Genomic DNA, 21,269 nt, shown 5'->3' on the forward strand with positions numbered 1-21,269 from the left:
ATTCACTCAGTCCTGAATAGTAACTAAACATTATTTACATGAGTTAGACAAATAGAAATTGAGTCTTTTGAGGTGGGCTTCTGTTTCTTGCAGAGTGGTGTAATTCTGTTGCCTGAGATGCGCCATAGAGAGCATCCTATCTGGCTGCATCACAGCCTGGTATGGCAACTGCTCGGTCCAAGACCGTAAGAAACTTTCACAGACTTCATTTGTGAACAAAACGAGGATTTATTAACAAGTAACCTTATGACCGAACATGTCTCTTGCCTAAGAGACTCTCACCACAGGGTGATTCCACACTGAATCCCGATTGGTCGCACCACTTACTCTGCTGTGTTGCCCTTAAAGGGACAATAGCCACACAAGCAGACCTGTAACTCCCACAAGGCTCCAGGCCTTGTACTGCTACTGAAAAGACTGAGGGAAGGCAGGTGCTGTCAAGATGTGTTCAGTGTAATAGAAGTCAGTGCTATTTCAACAGTTGATGCCCCGCCCCCGATAAAGTTGTGCGATAAGATTATTCATTTAGTTTGCACAATAAAAATATAGTCTCTGATTCTGTACAAATAAATAAAAATCTGTTAAAAAGAATAACTCCACGGCATTAAGGGGGACGCTTGCTGCCGGTCCTGCCTGCAACGTGCCCCGTGTCTCGCTCACAGCCCTGCTGATTGTCTGATGCTGGAGTCAATCACCTGAACTCCGTGCTGCATTGCCAGGCCGGGCTTCCATCTGTCGATGAAACAGAACAACACCACGGGGTCAGAGGGTACACACAGGAAGGTCACCCAGCCCCTGGAGCTGGTTTCTCCCATTCAGTTAGATCATCGTTGATCTAGGACCCAACTCCACCCGTCAGTCTTTAGCACAGATCCCTTAACTGTCGCCCTTGAACATAGACATAGACATAGAATTTACAGTGCAGAAGGAGGCCATTCGGCACATCGAGTCTGCACCGGCTCTTGGAAAGAGCACCCTACCGAAGGTCCAAACCTCCACCCTATCCCCATAACCCAGTAACCCCACCCTACGGGCAATTTTGGACACTATGGGCAATTTAGCATGGCCAATCCACCTAACCCGCACATCTTTGGACTGTGGGAGGAAACCGGAGAACCCGGAGGAAACCCACGCACACACAGGGAGAACGTGCAAACTCCGCAACGAATATCTACCCAGCGAGGTTTAAAATGAACAACGGACTCAGCATGGCGAACGTGAGGGAAAGTTCCAGGCTTCCACAAAGCTGCGGCGGGACAGGTGTGTCCACAGTTTAATCCTGGAAATCCAATCCCGTCTGGTCCTGACTCCCGCTGCAAGAAAGATCCCAACTGACTCTCTAAAGTGCGTTTGCTCTGTGGAATCCCCTGTTGTCCCCGGGGTCTGGGCCCTCCCGCTGATGCCCCCCCCCCCCACACACACACCAATGTGATCTCTTTGTCGGAATTGGCGTTCCCTCTGGTGTCCTCACTCTCTGGATTCAAAGCCTTACACACGGGCTCCTGACTGAAGCAACTAAGTGGACACTGCCCAGGGCAGCAGCTGCGACTGCAGAATACTCACCAGAACAAGAGGTCCAGGCCAAAGTGACTCACAACTGATCCTGTGACTGTCTTAGAAGTAAACCGGCTTCTGAACTTTTACTGCTTCATCCTGCGATCAGAGGAGAGACAAAATCATGAACAAAGAGACACCGATATTTTAAATTATACCTCAGGAGAGTCAGTGTGTGTGGGACCCGTACCCCAGTGAGAGTCAGTGTGTGTGGGACCCGTACCCCAGTGAGAGTCAGTGTGTGTGGGACCCGTACCCCAGTGAGAGTCAGTGTGTGTGGGACCCGTACCCCAGTGAGAGTCGGTGTGTGTGGGACCCGTACCCCAGTGAGAGTCAGTGTGTGTGTGACCCGTACCCCAGTGAGAGTCAGTGCGTGTGGGACCCGTACCCCAGTGAGAGTCAGTGTGTGTGGGACCCGTACCCCAGTGAGAGTCAGTGTGTGTGGGACCCGTACCCCAGTGAGAGTCAGTGTGTGTGGGACCCGTACCCCAGTGAGAGTCAGTGTGTGTGGGACCCGTACCCCAGTGAGAGTCAGTGTGTGTGGGACCCGTACCCCAGTGAGAGTCAGTGTGTGTGTGGGACCCGTACCCCAGTGAGAGTCAGTGTGTGTGGGACCCGTACCCCAGTGAGAGTCAGTGGGTGTGGGACCCGTACGCCAGTGAGAGTCAGTGTGTGTGGGACCCGTACCCCAGTGAGAGTCGGTGTGTGTGGGACCCGTACCCCAGTGAGAGTCAATGTGTGGGACCCGTACCCCAGTGAGAGTCAGTGTGTGTGGGACCCGTACCCCAGTGAGAGTCAGTGTGTGTGGGACCCGTACCCCAGTGAGAGTCAGTGTGTGTGGGACCCGTACCCCAGTGAGAGTCAGTGTGTGTGGGACCCGTACCCCAGTGAGAGTCAGTGTGTGTGGGACCCGTGCCCCAGAGAGAGTCAGTGTGTGTGGGACCCGTACCCCAGTGAGAGTCAGTGTGTGAGGGACCCGTACCCCAGTGAGAGTCAGTGTGTGTGGGACCCGCACCCCAGTGAGAGTCAGTGTGTGTGGGACCCGTACCCCAGTGAGAGTCAGTGGGTGTGGGACCCGTACGCCAGTGAGAGTCAGTGTGTGTGGGACCCGTACCCCAGTGAGAGTCGGTGTGTGTGGGACCCGTACCCCAGTGAGAGTCAATGTGTGGGACCCGTACCCCAGTGAGAGTCAGTGTGTGTGGGACCCGTACCCCAGTGAGAGTCAGTGTGTGTGGGACCCGTACCCCAGTGAGAGTCAGTGTGTGTGGGACCCGTACCCCAGTGAGAGTCAGTGTGTGTGGGACCCGTAACCCAGTGAGAGTCAGTGTGTGTGGGACCCGTACCCCAGTGAGAGTCAGTGTATGTGGGACCCGTACCCCAGTGAGAGTCAGTGGGTGTGGGACCCGTACGCCAGTGAGAGTCAATGTGTGTGGGACCCGTACCCCAGTGAGAGTCGGTGTGTGTGGGACCCGTACCCCAGTGAGAGTCAATGTGTGGGACCCGTACCCCAGTGAGAGTCAGTGTGTGTGGGACCCGTACCCCAGTGAGAGTCAGTGTGTGTGCGACCCGTACCCCAGTGAGAGTCAGTGTGTGGGACCCGTACCCCAGTGAGAGTCAGTGTGTGTGGGACCCGTACCCCAGTGAGAGTCAGTGTGTGTGGGACACGTACCCCAGTGAGAGTCAGTGTGTGTGGGACTCGTACCCCAGTGAGAGTCAGTGTGTGTGGAACCCGTACCCCAGTGAGAGTCAGTGTGTGTGGGACCCGTACCCCAGTGAGAGTCAGTCTGTGGGACCCGTACCCCAGTGAGAGTCAGTGTGTGTGGGACCCGTACCCCAGTGAGTCAGTGTGTGTGGGACCATTACCCCAGTGAGAGTCAGTGTGTGTGGGACCCGTACCCCAGTGAGAGTCAGTGCGTGTGGGACCCGTACCCCAGTGAGAGTCAGTGTGTGTGGGACTCGTCCCCCAGTGAGAGTCAGTGTGTGTGGGACTCGTACCCCAGTGAGAGTCAGTGTGTGTGGAACCCGTACCCCAGTGAGAGTCAGTGTGTGTGGGACCCGTACCCCAGTGAGAGTCAGTCTGTGGGACCCGTACCCCAGTGAGAGTCAGTGTGTGTGGGACCCGTACCCCAGTGAGAGTCAGTCTGTGGGACCCGTACCGCAGTGAGAGTCAGTGTGTGTGGGACCCGAACCCCAGTGAGAGTCAGTCTGTGGGACCCGTACCCCAGTGAGAGTCAGTGTGTGTGGGACCCGTACCCCAGTGAGAGTCAGTGTGTGTGGGACCCGTACACCAGTGAGAGTCAGTGTGTGTGGGACCCGTACTCCAGTGAGAGTCAGTGTGTGTGGGACCCGTACCCCAGAGAGAGTCAGTGTGTGTGGGACCCGTACCCCAGTGAGAGTCAGTGTGTGTGGGACCCGTACCCCAGTGAGAGTCGGTGTGTGTGGGACCCGTACCCCAGTGAGAGTCAATGTGTGGGACCCGTACCCCAGTGAGAGTCAGTGTGTGTGGGACCCGTACCCCAGTGAGAGTCAGTGTGTGTGGGACCCGTACCCCAGTGAGAGTCAGTGTGTGTGGGACCCGTACCCCAGTGAGAGTCAGTGTGTGTGGGACCCGTAACCCAGTGAGAGTCAGTGTGTGTGGGACCCGTACCCCAGTGAGAGTCAGTGTGTGTGGGACCCGTACCCCAGTGAGAGTCAGTGGGTGTGGGACCCGTACGCCAGTGAGAGTCAGTGTGTGTGGGACCCGTACCCCAGTGAGAGTCGGTGTGTGTGGGACACGTACCCCAGTGAGGGTCAATGTGTGGGACCCGTACCCCAGTGAGAGTCAGTGTGTGTGGGACCCGTACCCCAGTGAGAGTCAGTGTGTGTGGGACCCGTACCCCAGTGAGAGTCAGTGTGTGTGGGACCCGTACCCCAGTGAGAGTCAGTGTGTGTGGGACCCGTACCCCAGTGAGAGTCAGTGTGTGTGGGACCCGTACCCCAGTGAGAGTCGGTGTGTGTGGGACCCGTACCCCAGTGAGAGTCAGTGTGTGTGTGACCCGTACCCCAGTGAGAGTCAGTGCGTGTGGGACCCGTACCCCAGTGAGAGTCAGTGTGTGTGGGACCCGTACCCCAGTGAGAGTCAGTGTGTGTGGGACCCGTACCCCAGTGAGAGTCAGTGTGTGTGGGACCCGTACCCCAGTGAGAGTCAGTGTGTGTGGGACCCGTACCCCAGTGAGAGTCAGTGTGTGTGGGACCCGTACCCCAGTGAGAGTCAGTGTGTGTGTGGGACCCGTACCCCAGTGAGAGTCAGTGTGTGTGGGACCCGTACCCCAGTGAGAGTCAGTGGGTGTGGGACCCGTACGCCAGTGAGAGTCAGTGTGTGTGGGACCCGTACCCCAGTGAGAGTCGGTGTGTGTGGGACCCGTACCCCAGTGAGAGTCAATGTGTGGGACCCGTACCCCAGTGAGAGTCAGTGTGTGTGGGACCCGTACCCCAGTGAGAGTCAGTGTGTGTGGGACCCGTACCCCAGTGAGAGTCAGTGTGTGTGGGACCCGTACCCCAGTGAGAGTCAGTGTGTGTGGGACCCGTACCCCAGTGAGAGTCAGTGTGTGTGGGACCCGTGCCCCAGAGAGAGTCAGTGTGTGTGGGACCCGTACCCCAGTGACAGTCAGTGTGTGAGGGACCCGTACCCCAGTGAGAGTCAGTGTGTGTGGGACCCGCACCCCAGTGAGAGTCAGTGTGTGTGGGACCCGTACCCCAGTGAGAGTCAGTGGGTGTGGGACCCGTACGCCAGTGAGAGTCAGTGTGTGTGGGACCCGTACCCCAGTGAGAGTCGGTGTGTGTGGGACCCGTACCCCAGTGAGAGTCAATGTGTGGGACCCGTACCCCAGTGAGAGTCAGTGTGTGTGGGACCCGTACCCCAGTGAGAGTCAGTGTGTGTGGGACCCGTACCCCAGTGAGAGTCAGTGTGTGTGGGACCCGTACCCCAGTGAGAGTCAGTGTGTGTGGGACCCGTAACCCAGTGAGAGTCAGTGTGTGTGGGACCCGTACCCCAGTGAGAGTCAGTGTATGTGGGACCCGTACCCCAGTGAGAGTCAGTGGGTGTGGGACCCGTACGCCAGTGAGAGTCAATGTGTGTGGGACCCGTACCCCAGTGAGAGTCGGTGTGTGTGGGACCCGTACCCCAGTGAGAGTCAATGTGTGGGACCCGTACCCCAGTGAGAGTCAGTGTGTGTGGGACCCGTACCCCAGTGAGAGTCAGTGTGTGTGCGACCCGTACCCCAGTGAGAGTCAGTGTGTGGGACCCGTACCCCAGTGAGAGTCAGTGTGTGTGGGACCCGTACCCCAGTGAGAGTCAGTGTGTGTGGGACACGTACCCCAGTGAGAGTCAGTGTGTGTGGGACTCGTACCCCAGTGAGAGTCAGTGTGTGTGGAACCCGTACCCCAGTGAGAGTCAGTGTGTGTGGGACCCGTACCCCAGTGAGAGTCAGTCTGTGGGACCCGTACCCCAGTGAGAGTCAGTGTGTGTGGGACCCGTACCCCAGTGAGTCAGTGTGTGTGGGACCATTACCCCAGTGAGAGTCAGTGTGTGTGGGACCCGTACCCCAGTGAGAGTCAGTGCGTGTGGGACCCGTACCCCAGTGAGAGTCAGTGTGTGTGGGACTCGTCCCCCAGTGAGAGTCAGTGTGTGTGGGACTCGTACCCCAGTGAGAGTCAGTGTGTGTGGAACCCGTACCCCAGTGAGAGTCAGTGTGTGTGGGACCCGTACCCCAGTGAGAGTCAGTCTGTGGGACCCGTACCCCAGTGAGAGTCAGTGTGTGTGGGACCCGTACCCCAGTGAGAGTCAGTCTGTGGGACCCGTACCGCAGTGAGAGTCAGTGTGTGTGGGACCCGAACCCCAGTGAGAGTCAGTCTGTGGGACCCGTACCCCAGTGAGAGTCAGTGTGTGTGGGACCCGTACCCCAGTGAGAGTCAGTGTGTGTGGGACCCGTACACCAGTGAGAGTCAGTGTGTGTGGGACCCGTACTCCAGTGAGAGTCAGTGTGTGTGGGACCCGTACCCCAGAGAGAGTCAGTGTGTGTGGGACCCGTACCCCAGTGAGAGTCAGTGTGTGTGGGACCCGTACCCCAGTGAGAGTCGGTGTGTGTGGGACCCGTACCCCAGTGAGAGTCAATGTGTGGGACCCGTACCCCAGTGAGAGTCAGTGTGTGTGGGACCCGTACCCCAGTGAGAGTCAGTGTGTGTGGGACCCGTACCCCAGTGAGAGTCAGTGTGTGTGGGACCCGTACCCCAGTGAGAGTCAGTGTGTGTGGGACCCGTAACCCAGTGAGAGTCAGTGTGTGTGGGACCCGTACCCCAGTGAGAGTCAGTGTGTGTGGGACCCGTACCCCAGTGAGAGTCAGTGGGTGTGGGACCCGTACGCCAGTGAGAGTCAGTGTGTGTGGGACCCGTACCCCAGTGAGAGTCGGTGTGTGTGGGACACGTACCCCAGTGAGGGTCAATGTGTGGGACCCGTACCCCAGTGAGAGTCAGTGTGTGTGGGACCCGTACCCCAGTGAGAGTCAGTGTGTGTGGGACCCGTACCCCAGTGAGAGTCAGTGTGTGTGGGACCCGTACCCCAGTGAGAGTCAGTGTGTGTGGGACCCGTACCCCAGTGAGAGTCAGTGTGTGTGGGACACGTACCCCAGTGAGAGTCAGTGTGTGTGGGACTCGTACCCCAGTGAGAGTCAGTGTGTGTGGGACCCGTACCCCAGTGAGAGTCAGTGTGTGTCGGACCCGTACCCCAGTGAGAGTCAGTGTGTGTGGGACCCACACCCCAGTGAGAGTCAGTGTGTGTGTGACCCGTACCCCAGTGAGAGTCAGTGTGTGTGGGACCCGTACCCCAGTGAGAGTCAGGGTGTGTGGGTCCTGTACCCCAGTGAGAGTCAGTGTGTGTGGGACCCGTACCCCAGTGAGAGTCAGTGTGTGAGTGGGAACCGTACCCCAGTGAGAGTCAGTGTGTGTAACCCGTACCCCAGTGAGAGTCAGTGTGTGTGGGATTCGTACCCCAGTGAGAGTCAGGGTGTGGAACCCGTACCCCAGTGAGAGTCAGTGTGTGCGGGACCTGTACCCCAGTGAGTCAATGTGTGTGGGACCATTACCCCAGTGAGAGTCAGTGTGTGTGGGACCCGTACCCCAGTGAGAGTCAGTGTGTGTGGGACCCGTACCCCAGTGAGAGTCAGTGTGTGTGGGACCCCTACCCCAGTGAGAGTCAGTGTGTGTGGGACCCGTACCCCAGTGAGAGTCAGTGTGTGTGGGACCCGTACCCCAGTGAGAGTCAGTGTGTGTGGGACCCGTACCCCACTGAGAGTCAGTGTGAGTGGGATCGTACCCCAGTGAGAGTCCGTGTGTGTGGGATTCGTACCCCAGTGACTGACAGTGTGTGTGGGACACGTACCCCAGTGAGAGTCAGTGTGTGGGACCCTTACCCCAGTGAGAGTCAGTGTGTGTGGAACCCGTACCCCAGTGAGAGTCAGTGTGTGTGGAACCCGTACCCCAGTGAGAGTCAGTGTGTGTGGGATTCGTACCCCAGTGAGAGTCAGTGTGTGTGGGACCCGTACCCCAGTGAGAGTCAGTGTGTGGGGGACCCGTACCCGAGTGAGAGTCAGTGTGTGTGGGACCCGTACCCCAGTGAGTCAGTGTGTGTGGGACCATTACCCCAGTGAGAGTCAGTGTGTGTGGGACCCGTACCCCAGTGAGAGTCAGTGCATGTGGGACCCGTACCCCAGTGAGAGTCAGTGTGTGTGGGACCCGTACCCCAGTGAGAGTAAGTGTGTGTGGGACCCGTACCCCAGTGAGAGTCAGTGTGTGTGGGACCCGTACTCCAGTGGGAGACAGTGTGTGTGGGACCCGTACCCCAGTGAGAGTCAGTGCGTGTGGGACCTGTACCCCAGTGAGAGTCAGTGCATGTGGGACCCGTACCCCAGTGAGAGTCAGTGCGTGTGGGACCTGTACCCCAGTGAGAGTCAGTGCATGTGGGACCCGTACCCCAGTGAGAGTCAGTGTGTGTGGGACACGTACCCCAGTGAGAGTCAGTGTGTGTGGGACTCGTACCCCAGTGAGAGTCAGTGTGTGTGGGACCCGTACCCCAGTGAGAGTCAGTGTGTGTCGGACCCGTACCCCAGTGAGAGTCAGTGTGTGTGGGACCCACACCCCAGTGAGAGTCAGTGTGTGTGTGACCCGTACCCCAGTGAGAGTCAGTGTGTGGGACCCGTACCCCAGTGAGAGTCAGTGTGTGTGGGACCCCTACCCCAGTGAGAGTCAGTGTGTGTGGGACCCCTACCCCAGTGAGAGTCAGTGTGTGTGGGACCCGTACCCCAGTGAGAGTCAGTGTGTGTGGGACCCGTACCCCAGTGAGAGTCAGTGTGTGTGGGACCCGTACCCCACTGAGAGTCAGTGTGAGTGGGATCGTACCCCAGTGAGAGTCCGTGTGTGTGGGATTCGTACCCCAGTGACTGACAGTGTGTGTGGGACACGTACCCCAGTGAGAGTCAGTGTGTGGGACCCTTACCCCAGTGAGAGTCAGTGTGTGTGGAACCCGTACCCCAGTGAGAGTCAGTGTGTGTGGAACCCGTACCCCAGTGAGAGTCAGTGTGTGTGGGATTCGTACCCCAGTGAGAGTCAGTGTGTGTGGGACCCGTACCCCAGTGAGAGTCAGTGTGTGGGGGACCCGTACCCGAGTGAGAGTCAGTGTGTGTGGGACCCGTACCCCAGTGAGTCAGTGTGTGTGGGACCCGTACCCCAGTGAGAGTCAGTGCATGTGGGACCCGTACCCCAGTGAGAGTCAGTGTGTGTGGGACCCGTACCCCAGTGAGAGTAAGTGTGTGTGGGACCCGTACCCCAGTGAGAGTCAGTGTGTGTGGGACCCGTACTCCAGTGGGAGACAGTGTGTGTGGGACCCGTACCCCAGTGAGAGTCAGTGCGTGTGGGACCTGTACCCCAGTGAGAGTCAGTGCATGTGGGACCCGTACCCCAGTGAGAGTCAGTGCGTGTGGGACCTGTACCCCAGTGAGAGTCAGTGCATGTGGGACCCGTACCCCAGTGAGAGTCAGTGTGTGTGGGACACGTACCCCAGTGAGAGTCAGTGTGTGTGGGACTCGTACCCCAGTGAGAGTCAGTGTGTGTGGGACCCGTACCCCAGTGAGAGTCAGTGTGTGTCGGACCCGTACCCCAGTGAGAGTCAGTGTGTGTGGGACCCACACCCCAGTGAGAGTCAGTGTGTGTGTGACCCGTACCCCAGTGAGAGTCAGTGTGTGGGACCCGTACCCCAGTGAGAGTCAGTGTGTGTGGGACCCCTACCCCAGTGAGAGTCAGTGTGTGTGGGACCCGTACCCCAGTGAGAGTCAGTGTGTGTGGGACCCGTACCCCAGTGAGAGTCAGTGTGTGTGGGACCCGTACCCCACTGAGAGTCAGTGTGAGTGGGATCGTACCCCAGTGAGAGTCCGTGTGTGTGGGATTCGTACCCCAGTGACTGACAGTGTGTGTGGGACACGTACCCCAGTGAGAGTCAGTGTGTGGGACCCTTACCCCAGTGAGAGTCAGTGTGTGTGGAACCCGTACCCCAGTGAGAGTCAGTGTGTGTGGAACCCGTACCCCAGTGAGAGTCAGTGTGTGTGGGATTCGTACCCCAGTGAGAGTCAGTGTGTGTGGGACCCGTACCCCAGTGAGAGTCAGTGTGTGGGGGACCCGTACTCGAGTGAGAGTCAGTGTGTGTGGGACCCGTACCCCAGTGAGTCAGTGTGTGTGGGACCATTACCCCAGTGAGAGTCAGTGTGTGTGGGACCCGTACCCCAGTGAGAGTCAGTGTGTGTGGGACCCGTACCCCAGTGAGAGTCAGTGTGTGTGGGACCCGTACCCCACTGAGAGTCAGTGTGTGTGGGATTCGTACCCCAGTGAGAGTCAGTGCATGTGGGACCCGTACCCCAGTGAGAGTCAGTGTGTGTGGGACCCGTACCCCAGTGAGAGTAAGTGTGTGTGGGACCCGTACCCCAGTGAGAGTCAGTGTGTGTGGGACCCGTACTCCAGTGGGAGACAGTGTGTGTGGGACCCGTACCCCAGTGAGAGTCAGTGCGTGTGGGACCTGTACCCCAGTGAGAGTCAGTGCATGTGGGACCCGTACCCCAGTGAGAGTCAGTGTGTGTGGGACCCGTACCCCAGTGAGAGTCAGTGTGTGTGTGACCCGTACCCCAGTGAGAGTCAGTGTGTGTGTGACCCGTACCCCAGTGAGAGTCAGTGTGTGGGACCCGTACCCCAGTGAGAGTCAGTGTGTGTGGGACCCGTACCCCAGTGAGAGTCAGTGTGTGTGGGACCCGTACCCCAGTGAGAATCAGTGTGTGTGGGACCCGTACCCCAGTGAGAGTCAGTGTGTGTGGGACCCGTACCCCAGTGAGAGTCAGTGTGTGTGGGACCCGTACCCCAGTGAGAGTCAGTGTGTGTGGGACCCATACCCCAGTGAGAGTCAGTGTGTGTGGGACCTGTACCCCAGTGAGAGTCAGTGTGTGTGGGACCCGACCCCAGTGAGAGTCAGTGTGTGTGGAACCCGTACCCCAGTGAGAGTCAGTGTGTGTGGGACCCGTACCCTAGTGAGAGTCAGTGTGTGTGGGACCTGTACCCCAGTGAGAGTCGGTGTGTGTGGGACCCGTACCCCAGTGAGAGTCAATGTGTGGGACCCGTACCCCAGTGAGAGTCAGTGTGTGTGGGACCCGTACCCCAGTGAGAGTCAGTGTGTGTGGGACCCGTACCCCAGTGAGAGTCAGTGTGTGTGGGACCCGTACCCCAGTGAGAGTCAGTGTGTGTGGGACCCGTAACCCAGTGAGAGTCAGTGTGTGTGGGACCCGTACCCCAGTGAGAGTCAGTGTGTGTGGGACCCGTACCCCAGTGAGAGTCAGTGGGTGTGGGACCCGTACGCCAGTGAGAGTCGGTGTGTGGGACCCGTACCCCAGTGAGAGTCAATGTGTGGGACCCGTACCCCAGTGAGAGTCAGTGTGTGTGGGACCCGTACCCCAGTGAGAGTCAGTGTGTGTGGGACCCGTACCCCAGTGACAGTCAGTGTGTGTGGGACCCGTACCCCAGTGAGAGTCAGTGTGTGTGGGACCCGTAACCCAGTGAGAGTCAGTGTGTGTGGGACCCGTACCCCAGTGAGAGTCAGTGTGTGTGGGACCCGTACCCCAGTGAGAGTCAGTGGGTGTGGGACCCGTACGCCAGTGAGAGTCAGTGTGTGTGGGACCCGTACCCCAGTGAGAGTCGGTGTGTGTGGGACACGTACCCCAGTGAGAGTCAATGTGTGGGACCCGTACCCCAGTGAGAGTCAGTGTGTGTGGGACCCGTACCCCAGTGAGAGTCAGTGTGTGTGGGACCCGTACCCCAGTGAGAGTCAGTGTGTGTGGGACCCGTACCCCAGTGAGAGTCAGTGTGTGTGGGACCCGTACCCCAGTGAGAGTCAGTGTGTGTGGGACACGTACCCCAGTGAGAGTCAGTGTGTGTGGGACTCGTACCCCAGTGAGAGTCAGTGTGTGTGGGACCCGTACCCCAGTGAGAGTCAGTGTGTGTCGGACCCGTACCCCAGTGAGAGTCAGTGTGTGTGGGACCCACACCCCAGTGAGAGTCAGTGTGTGTGTGACCCGTACCCCAGTGAGAGTCAGTGTGTGGGACCCGTACCCCAGTGAGAGTCAGTGTGTGTGGGACCCGTACCCCAGTGAGAGTCAGTGTGTGTGGGACCCGTACCCCAGTGAGAGTCAGGGTGTGTGGGTCCTGTACCCCAGTGAGAGTCAGTGTGTGTGGGACCCGTACCCCAGTGAGAGTCAGTGTGTGAGTGGGAACCGTACCCCAGTGAGAGTCAGTGTGTGTAACCCGTACCCCAGTGAGAGTCAGTGTGTGTGGGATTCGTACCCCAGTGAGAGTCAGTGTGTGGAACCCGTACCCCAGTGAGAGTCAGTGTGTGCGGGACCTGTACCCCAGTGAGTCAATGTGTGTGGGACCATTACCCCAGTGAGAGTCAGTGTGTGTGGGACCCGTACCCCACTGAGAGTCAGTGTGAGTGGGATCGTACCCCAGTGAGAGTCCGTGTGTGTGGGATTCGTACCCCAGTGACTGACAGTGTGTGTGGGACACGTACCCCAGTGAGAGTCAGTGTGTGGGACCCTTACCCCAGTGAGAGTCAGTGTGTGTGGAACCCGTACCCCAGTGAGAGTCAGTGTGTGTGGAACCCGTACCCCAGTGAGAGTCAGTGTGTGTGGGATTCGTACCCCAGTGAGAGTCAGTGTGTGTGGGACCCGTACCCCAGTGAGAGTCAGTGTGTGGGGGACCCGTACCCGAGTGAGAGTCAGTGTGTGTGGGACCCGTACCCCAGTGAGTCAGTGTGTGTGGGACCATTACCCCAGTGAGAGTCAGTGTGTGTGGGACCCGTACCCCAGTGAGAGTCAGTGCATGTGGGACCCGTACCCCAGTGAGAGTCAGTGTGTGTGGGACCCGTACCCCAGTGAGAGTAAGTGTGTGTGGGACCCGTACCCCAGTGAGAGTCAGTGTGTGTGGGACCCGTACTCCAGTGGGAGACAGTGTGTGTGGGACCCGTACCCCAGTGAGAGTCAGTGCGTGTGGGACCTGTACCCCAGTGAGAGTCAGTGCATGTGGGACCCGTACCCCAGTGAGAGTCAGTGCGTGTGGGACCTGTACCCCAGTGAGAGTCAGTGCATGTGGGACCCGTACCCCAGTGAGAGTCAGTGTGTGTGGGACACGTACCCCAGTGAGAGTCAGTGTGTGTGGGACTCGTACCCCAGTGAGAGTCAGTGTGTGTGGGACCCGTACCCCAGTGAGAGTCAGTGTGTGTCGGACCCGTACCCCAGTGAGAGTCAGTGTGTGTGGGACCCACACCCCAGTGAGAGTCAGTGTGTGTGTGACCCGTACCCCAGTGAGAGTCAGTGTGTGGGACCCGTACCCCAGTGAGAGTCAGTGTGTGTGGGACCCCTACCCCAGTGAGAGTCAGTGTGTGTGGGACCCGTACCCCAGTGAGAGTCAGTGTGTGTGGGACCCGTACCCCAGTGAGAGTCAGTGTGTGTGGGACCCGTACCCCACTGAGAGTCAGTGTGAGTGGGATCGTACCCCAGTGAGAGTCCGTGTGTGTGGGATTCGTACCCCAGTGACTGACAGTGTGTGTGGGACACGTACCCCAGTGAGAGTCAGTGTGTGGGACCCTTACCCCAGTGAGAGTCAGTGTGTGTGGAACCCGTACCCCAGTGAGAGTCAGTGTGTGTGGAACCCGTACCCCAGTGAGAGTCAGTGTGTGTGGGATTCGTACCCCAGTGAGAGTCAGTGTGTGTGGGACCCGTACCCCAGTGAGAGTCAGTGTGTGGGGGACCCGTACCCGAGTGAGAGTCAGTGTGTGTGGGACCCGTACCCCAGTGAGTCAGTGTGTGTGGGACCATTACCCCAGTGAGAGTCAGTGTGTGTGGGACCCGTACCCCAGTGAGAGTCAGTGCATGTGGGACCCGTACCCCAGTGAGAGTCAGTGTGTGTGGGACCCGTACCCCAGTGAGAGTAAGTGTGTGTGGGACCCGTACCCCAGTGAGAGTCAGTGTGTGTGGGACCCGTACTCCAGTGGGAGACAGTGTGTGTGGGACCCGTACCCCAGTGAGAGTCAGTGCGTGTGGGACCTGTACCCCAGTGAGAGTCAGTGCATGTGGGACCCGTACCCCAGTGAGAGTCAGTGTGTGTGGGACCCGTACCCCAGTGAGAGTCAGTGTGTGTGTGACCCGTACCCCAGTGAGAGTCAGTGTGTGTGTGACCCGTACCCCAGTGAGAGTCAGTGTGTGGGACCCGTACCCCAGTGAGAGTCAGTGTGTGTGGGACCCGTACCCCAGTGAGAGTCAGTGTGTGTGGGACCCATACCCCAGTGAGAATCAGTGTGTGTGGGACCCGTACCCCAGTGAGAGTCAGTGTGTGTGGGACCCGTACCCTAGTGAGAGTCAGTGTGTGTGGGACCTGTACCCCAGTGAGAGTCGGTGTGTGTGGGACCCGTACCCCAGTGAGAGTCAATGTGTGGGACCCGTACCCCAGTGAGAGTCAGTGTGTGTGGGACCCGTACCCCAGTGAGAGTCAGTGTGTGTGGGACCCGTACCCCAGTGAGAGTCAGTGTGTGTGGGACCCGTACCCCAGTGAGAGTCAGTGTGTGTGGGACCCGTAACCCAGTGAGAGTCAGTGTGTGTGGGACCCGTACCCCAGTGAGAGTCAGTGTGTGTGGGACCCGTACCCCAGTGAGAGTCAGTGGGTGTGGGACCCGTACGCCAGTGAGAGTCGGTGTGTGTGGGACCCGTACCCCAGTGAGAGTCAATGTGTGGGACCCGTACCCCAGTGAGAGTCAGTGTGTGTGGGACCCGTACCCCAGTGAGAGTCAGTGTGTGTGGGACCCGTACCCCAGTGAGAGTCAGTGTGTGTGGGACCCGTACCCCAGTGAGAGTCAGTGTGTGTGGGACCCGTAACCCAGTGAGAGTCAGTGTGTGTGGGACCCGTACCCCAGTGAGAGTCAGTGTGTGTGGGACCCGTACCCCAGTGAGAGTCAGTGGGTGTGGGACCCGTACGCCAGTGAGAGTCAGTGTATGTGGGACCCGTACCCCAGTGAGAGTCGGTGTGTGTGGGACACGTACCCCAGTGAGAGTCAATGTGTGGGACCCGTACTCCAGTGAGAGTCAGTGTGTGTGGGACCCGTACCCCAGTGAGAGTCAGTGTGTGTGGGACCCGTACCCCAGTGAGAGTCAGTGTGTGTGGGACCCGTACCCCAGTGAGAGTCAGTGTGTGTGGGACACGTACCCCAGTGAGAGTCAGTGTGTGTGGGACTCGTACCCCAGTGAGAGTCAGTGTGTGTGGGACCCGTACCCCAGTGAGAGTCAGTGTGTGTCGGACCCGTACCCCAGTGAGAGTCAGTGTGTGTGGGACCCACACCCCAGTGAGAGTCAGTGTGTGTGTGACCCGTACCCCAGTGAGAGTCAGTGTGTGGGACCCGTACCCCAGTGAGAGTCAGTGTGTGTGGGACACGTACCCCAGTGAGAGTCAGTGTGTGTGGGACCCGTACCCCAGTGAGAGTCAGGGTGTGTGGGTCCTGTACCCCAGTGAGAGTCAGTGTGTGTGGGACCCGTACCCCAGTGAGAGTCAGTGTGTGAGTGGGAACCGTACCCCAGTGAGAGTCAGTGTGTGTAACCCGTACCCGAGTGAGAGTCAGTGTGTGTGGGATTCGTACCCCAGTGAGAGTCAGTGTGTGGAACCCGTACCCCAGTGAAAGTCAGTGTGTGCGGGACCTGTACCCCAGTGAGTCAATGTGTGTGGGACCATTACCCCAGTGAGAGTCAGTGTGTGTGGGACCCGTACCCCAGTGAGAGTCAGTGTGTGTGGGACCCGTACCCCAGTGAGAGTCAGTGTGTGTGGGACCCCTACCCCAGTGAGAGTCAGTGTGTGTGGGACCCGTACCCCAGTGAGAGTCAGTGTGTGTGGGACTCGTACCCCAGTGAGAGTCAGTGTGTGTGGGACCCGTACCCCACTGAGAGTCAGTGTGAGTGGGATCGTACCCCAGTGAGAGTCCGTGTGTGTGGGATTCGTACCCCAGTGACTGACAGTGTGTGTGGGACACGTACCCCAGTGAGAGTCAGTGTGTGGGACCCTTACCCCAGTGAGAGTCAGTGTGTGTGGAACCCGTACCCCAGTGAGAGTCAGTGTGTGTGGAACCCGTACCCCAGTGAGAGTCAGTGTGTGTGGGATTCGTACCCCAGTGAGAGTCAGTGTGTGTGGGACCCGTACCCCAGTGAGAGTCAGTGTGTGGGGGACCCGTACCCGAGTGAGAGTCAGTGTGTGTGGGACCCGTACCCCAGTGAGTCAGTGTGTGTGGGACCATTACCCCAGTGAGAGTCAGTGTGTGTGGGACCCGTACCCCAGTGAGAGTCAGTGCATGTGGGACCCGTACCCCAGTGAGAGTCAGTGTGTGTGGGACCCGTACCCCAGTGAGAGTAAGTGTGTGTGGGACCCGTACCCCAGTGAGAGTCAGTGTGTGTGGGACCCGTACTCCAGTGGGAGACAGTGTGTGGGGGACCCGTACCCCAGTGAGAGTCAGTGCGTGTGGGACCTGTACCCCAGTGAGAGTCAGTGCATGTGGGACCCGTACCCCAGTGAGAGTCAGTGCGTGTGGGACCTGTACCCCAGTGAGAGTCAGTGCATGTGGGACCCGTACCCCAGTGAGAGTCAGTGTGTGTGGGACACGTACCCCAGTGAGAGTCAGTGTGTGTGGGACTCGTACCCCAGTGAGAGTCAGTGTGTGTGGGACCCGTACCCCAGTGAGAGTCAGTGTGTGTCGGACCCGTACCCCAGTGAGAGTCAGTGTGTGTGGGACCCACACCCCAGTGAGAGTCAGTGTGTGTGTGACCCGTACCCCAGTGAGAGTCAGTGTGTGGGACCCGTACCCCAGTGAGAGTCAGTGTGTGTGGGACCCCTACCCCAGTGAGAGTCAGTGTGTGTGGGACCCGTACCCCAGTGAGAGTCAGTGTGTGTGGGACCCGTACCCCAGTGAGAGTCAGTGTGTGTGGGACCCGTACCCCACTGAGAGTCAGTGTGAGTGGGATCGTACCCCAGTGAGAGTCCGTGTGTGTGGGATTCGTACCCCAGTGACTGACAGTGTGTGTGGGACACGTACCCCAGTGAGAGTCAGTGTGTGGGACCCTTACCCCAGTGAGAGTCAGTGTGTGTGGAACCCGTACCCCAGTGAGAGTCAGTGTGTGTGGAACCCGTACCCCAGTGAGAGTCAGTGTGTGTGGGATTCGTACCCCAGTGAGAGTCAGTGTGTGTGGGACCCGTACCCCAGTGAGAGTCAGTGTGTGGGGGACCCGTACCCGAGTGAGAGTCAGTGTGTGTGGGACCCGTACCCCAGTGAGTCAGTGTGTGTGGGACCATTACCCCAGTGAGAGTCAGTGTGTGTGGGACCCGTACCCCAGTGAGAGTCAGTGCATGTGGGACCCGTACCCCAGTGAGAGTCAGTGTGTGTGGGACCCGTACCCCAGTGAGAGTAAGTGTGTGTGGGACCCGTACCCCAGTGAGAGTCAGTGTGTGTGGGACCCGTACTCCAGTGGGAGACAGTGTGTGTGGGACCCGTACCCCAGTGAGAGTCAGTGCGTGTGGGACCTGTACCCCAGTGAGAGTCAGTGCATGTGGGACCCGTACCCCAGTGAGAGTCAGTGTGTGTGGGACCCGTACCCCAGTGAGAGTCAGTGTGTGTGTGACCCGTACCCCAGTGAGAGTCAGTGTGTGTGTGACCCGTACCCCAGTGAGAGTCAGTGTGTGGGACCCGTACCCCAGTGAGAGTCAGTGTGTGTGGGACCCGTACCCCAGTGAGAGTCAGTGTGTGTGGGACCCATACCCCAGTGAGAATCAGTGTGTGTGGGACCCGTACCCCAGTGAGAGTCAGTGTGTGTGGGACCCGTACCCCAGTGAGAGTCAGTGTGTGTGGGACCCGTACCCCAGTGAGAGTCAGTGTGTGTGGGACCCATACCCCAGTGAGAGTCAGTGTGTGTGGGACCTGTACCCCAGTGAGAGTCAGTGTGTGTGGGACCCGACCCCAGTGAGAGTCAGTGTGTGTGGAACCCGTACCCCAGTGAGAGTCAGTGTGTGTGGGACCCGTACCCTAGTGAGAGTCAGTGTGTGTGGGACCTGTACCCCAGTGAGAGTCCGTCTGTGTGGGACCCGTACCCCAGTGAGAGTCAGTGTGTGTGGGACCCGTAGCCCAGTGAGAGTCAGTGTGTGTGGGACCCGTACCCCAGTGAGAGTCAGTGTGTGTGGGACCCGTACCCCAGTGAGAGTCAGTGTGTGTGGGACCCGTACCCCAGTGAGAGTCAGTGTGTGTGGGAGCCGTACCCCAGTTGGAGTCACTGTGTGTGGGACCCGTACCCCAGTGAGAGTCAGTGTGTGTGGGACCCTTACCCCAGTGAGAGTCAGTGTGTGTGTGACCCGTACCTCAGTGAGAGTCAGTGTGTGTGGGACCCGTACCCCAGTGAGAGTCAGTGCGTGTGGGACCCGTACCCCAGTGAGAGTCAGTGCGTGTGGGACCCGTACCCCAGTGAGAGTCAGTGTGTGTGGGATCCGTACCCCAGTGAGAGTCAGTGTGTGTGGAACCCGTACCCCAGTGAGAGTCAGTGTGTGTGGGACCCGTACCACAGTGAGAGTCAGTGTGTGTGGGACCCGTACCCCAGTGAGAGTCAGTGTGTGTGGGACCCGTACCCCAGTGAGAGTCAGTGTGTGTGGGACCCGTACCCCAGTGAGAGTCAGTGCGTGTGGGACCTGTACCCCAGTGAGAGTCAGTGCGTGTGGGACCCGTACCCCAGTGAGAGTCAGTGTGTGTGGGATCCGTACCCCAGTGAGAGTCAGTGTGTGTGGAACCCGTACCCCAGTGAGAGTCAGTGTGTGTGGGACCCGTACCACAGTGAGAGTCAGTGTGTGTGGGACCCGTACCCCAGTGAGAGTCAGTGTGTGTGGGACCCGTACCCCAGTGAGAGTCAGTGTGTGTGGGACCCGTACCCCAGTGAGAGTCAGTGTGTGTGGGACCCGTACCCCAGTGAGAGTCAGTGTGTGTGGGACCCGTACCCCAGTGAGAGTCAGTGTGTGTGGGACCCGTACCCCAGTGAGAGTCAGTGTGTGTGGGACCCGTACCCCAGTGAGAGTCAGTGTGTGTGTGGACGTATTGAAGCAGGTTTGGAAATGGAATTTGAAGAAGTCACTCACATGGTCCACGTTGAGGGAGCAGGGACTGCTGCTCCTCAGCCAGTCCTCCTTCGCCCTATCCGGGAAGTCGGCAGCTTTCTGGGATTGCCCTGAGGGTTCCCGCCCCTTACTCATTCTCAGCGCCATCATCTCTTTCCTTAACAGCTGCAGGGCAAATTCCTGGATTTACAGAGAGAAGTCACTCAGATTCCAGTCAGTGCTCCCCCCATCACTCTCCCCGTGCTACAGAGTGAGGTTTCAGTCTCCCCCATCACTCTACCCGTGCTACAGAGTGAGGTTTCAGTCTCCCCCCCCGTCACTCTCCCCGTGCTACAGAGTGAGGTTTCAGTCTCCCCCCGTCACTCTCCCCGTGCTACAGAGCGAGGTTTCAGTCTTCCACCCCCCGTCACTCTCCCCGTGCTACAGACCGAGGTTTCAGTCTCCCCCCGTCACTCTCCCCCTGCTACAGAGTGAGGTTTCAGTCTCCCTGTCACTCTCCCCCTGCTACAGAGTGAGGTTTCAGTCTCCCCTGTCACTCTCCCCCTGCTACAGAGTGAGGTATCAGTCTCCCCCGTCACTCTCCCCGTGCTACAGAGTGAGGTTTCAGTCTCCCCCGTCACTCTCCCCCTGCTACAGAGCGAGGTTTCAGTCTCCCCCCATCACTCTCCCCGTGCTACAGAGCGAGGTTTCAGTCTTCCACCCCCCCGTCACTCTCCCCCTGCTACAGAGCGAGGTTTCAGTCTACCCCCATCACTCTCCCCCTGCTACAGAGTGAGGTTTCAGTCTCCCCCGTCACTTTCCCCCTGCTACAGAGTGAGGTTTCAGTCTCCCCCGTCACTCTCCCCCTGCTACAGAGCGTGGTTTCAGTCTCCCCCATCACTCTCCCCGTGCTACAGAGTGAGGTTTCAGTCTCCCCCGTCACTCTCCCCCTGCTACAGAGCGAGGTTTCAGTCTCCCCCGTCACTCTCCCCCTGCTACAGAGTGAGGTTTCAGTCTCCCCCATCAATCTTCCCGTGCTACAGAGTGAGGTTTCAGTCTCCCCCGTCACTCTCCCCCTGCTACAGAGTGAGGTTTCAGTCTCCCCCCGACACTCTCCCCCTGCTACAGAGTGAGGTTTCAGTCTCCCCCCGTCACTCTCCCCGTGCTACAGAGTGAGGTTTCAGTCTCCCCCCGACACTCTCCCCCTGCTACAGAGTGAGGTTTCAGTCTCCCCCGTCACTCTCCCCGTGCTACAGAGTGAGGTTTCAGTCTCCCCCAGTCACTCTACCCCTGCTACAGAGTGAGGGTTCAGTCTCCCCCCGTCACTCTCCCCGTGCTACAGAGTGAGGTTTCAGTCTCCCCCCGACACTCTCCCCCTGCTACAGAGTGAGGTTTCAGTCTCCCCCGTCACTCTCCCCGTGCTACAGAGTGAGGTTTCAGTCTCCCCCGTCACTCTCCCCTGCTACAGAGTGAGGTTTCAGTCTCCCCCCGACACTCTCCCCCTGCTACAGAGTGAGGTTTCAGTCTCCCCCAGTCACTCTACCCCTGCTACAGAGTGAGGTTTCAGTCTCCCCGTAACTCCCCCCTGCTACAGAGCGAGGTTTCAGTCTCCCCCCGTCACTCTCCCCCTGCTACAGAGTGAGGTTTCAGTCTCCCCCGTCACTCTCCCCGTGCTACAGAGTGAGGTTTCAGTCTCCCCCAGACACTCTCCCCCTGCTACAGAGTGAGGTTTCAGTCTCCCCCCATCACTCTCCCCGTGCTACAGAGTGAGGTTTCAGTCTCCCCCGTCACTCTCCCCCTGCTACAGAGTGAGGTTTCAGTCTCCCCCCCCGTCACTCTCCCCCTGCTACAGAGTGAGGTTTCAGTCTCCCCCCCCCCCGTCACTCTCCCCGTGCTACAGAGTGAGGTTTCAGTCTCCCCCGTCACTCTCCCCGTGCTACAGAGTGAGGTTTCAGTCTCCCCCGACACTCTCCCCGTGCTACAGAGTGAGGTTT

At 58.8% G+C, this 21,269-nt stretch overlaps 1 long non-coding RNA gene across 1 annotated transcript; it reads right to left on the reverse strand.

Moving 5' to 3' along the window:
• Positions 1–208: 208 nt before the first annotated feature.
• Positions 209–19,472, reverse strand: LOC140406754 (uncharacterized). Its single transcript, XR_011939277.1, has 3 exons — positions 19,318–19,472; positions 1,564–1,653; positions 209–732 (listed from the first exon to the last, which is right to left on the reverse strand). It is a non-coding gene; the product is annotated as an uncharacterized lncRNA (long non-coding RNA).
• Positions 19,473–21,269: the final 1,797 nt, after the last annotated feature.

The sequence above is a fragment of the Scyliorhinus torazame genome, unplaced genomic scaffold (genome assembly GCF_047496885.1).
Source record: "Scyliorhinus torazame isolate Kashiwa2021f unplaced genomic scaffold, sScyTor2.1 scaffold_848, whole genome shotgun sequence".
NCBI classification, from domain to species: domain Eukaryota; kingdom Metazoa; phylum Chordata; class Chondrichthyes; order Carcharhiniformes; family Scyliorhinidae; genus Scyliorhinus; species Scyliorhinus torazame.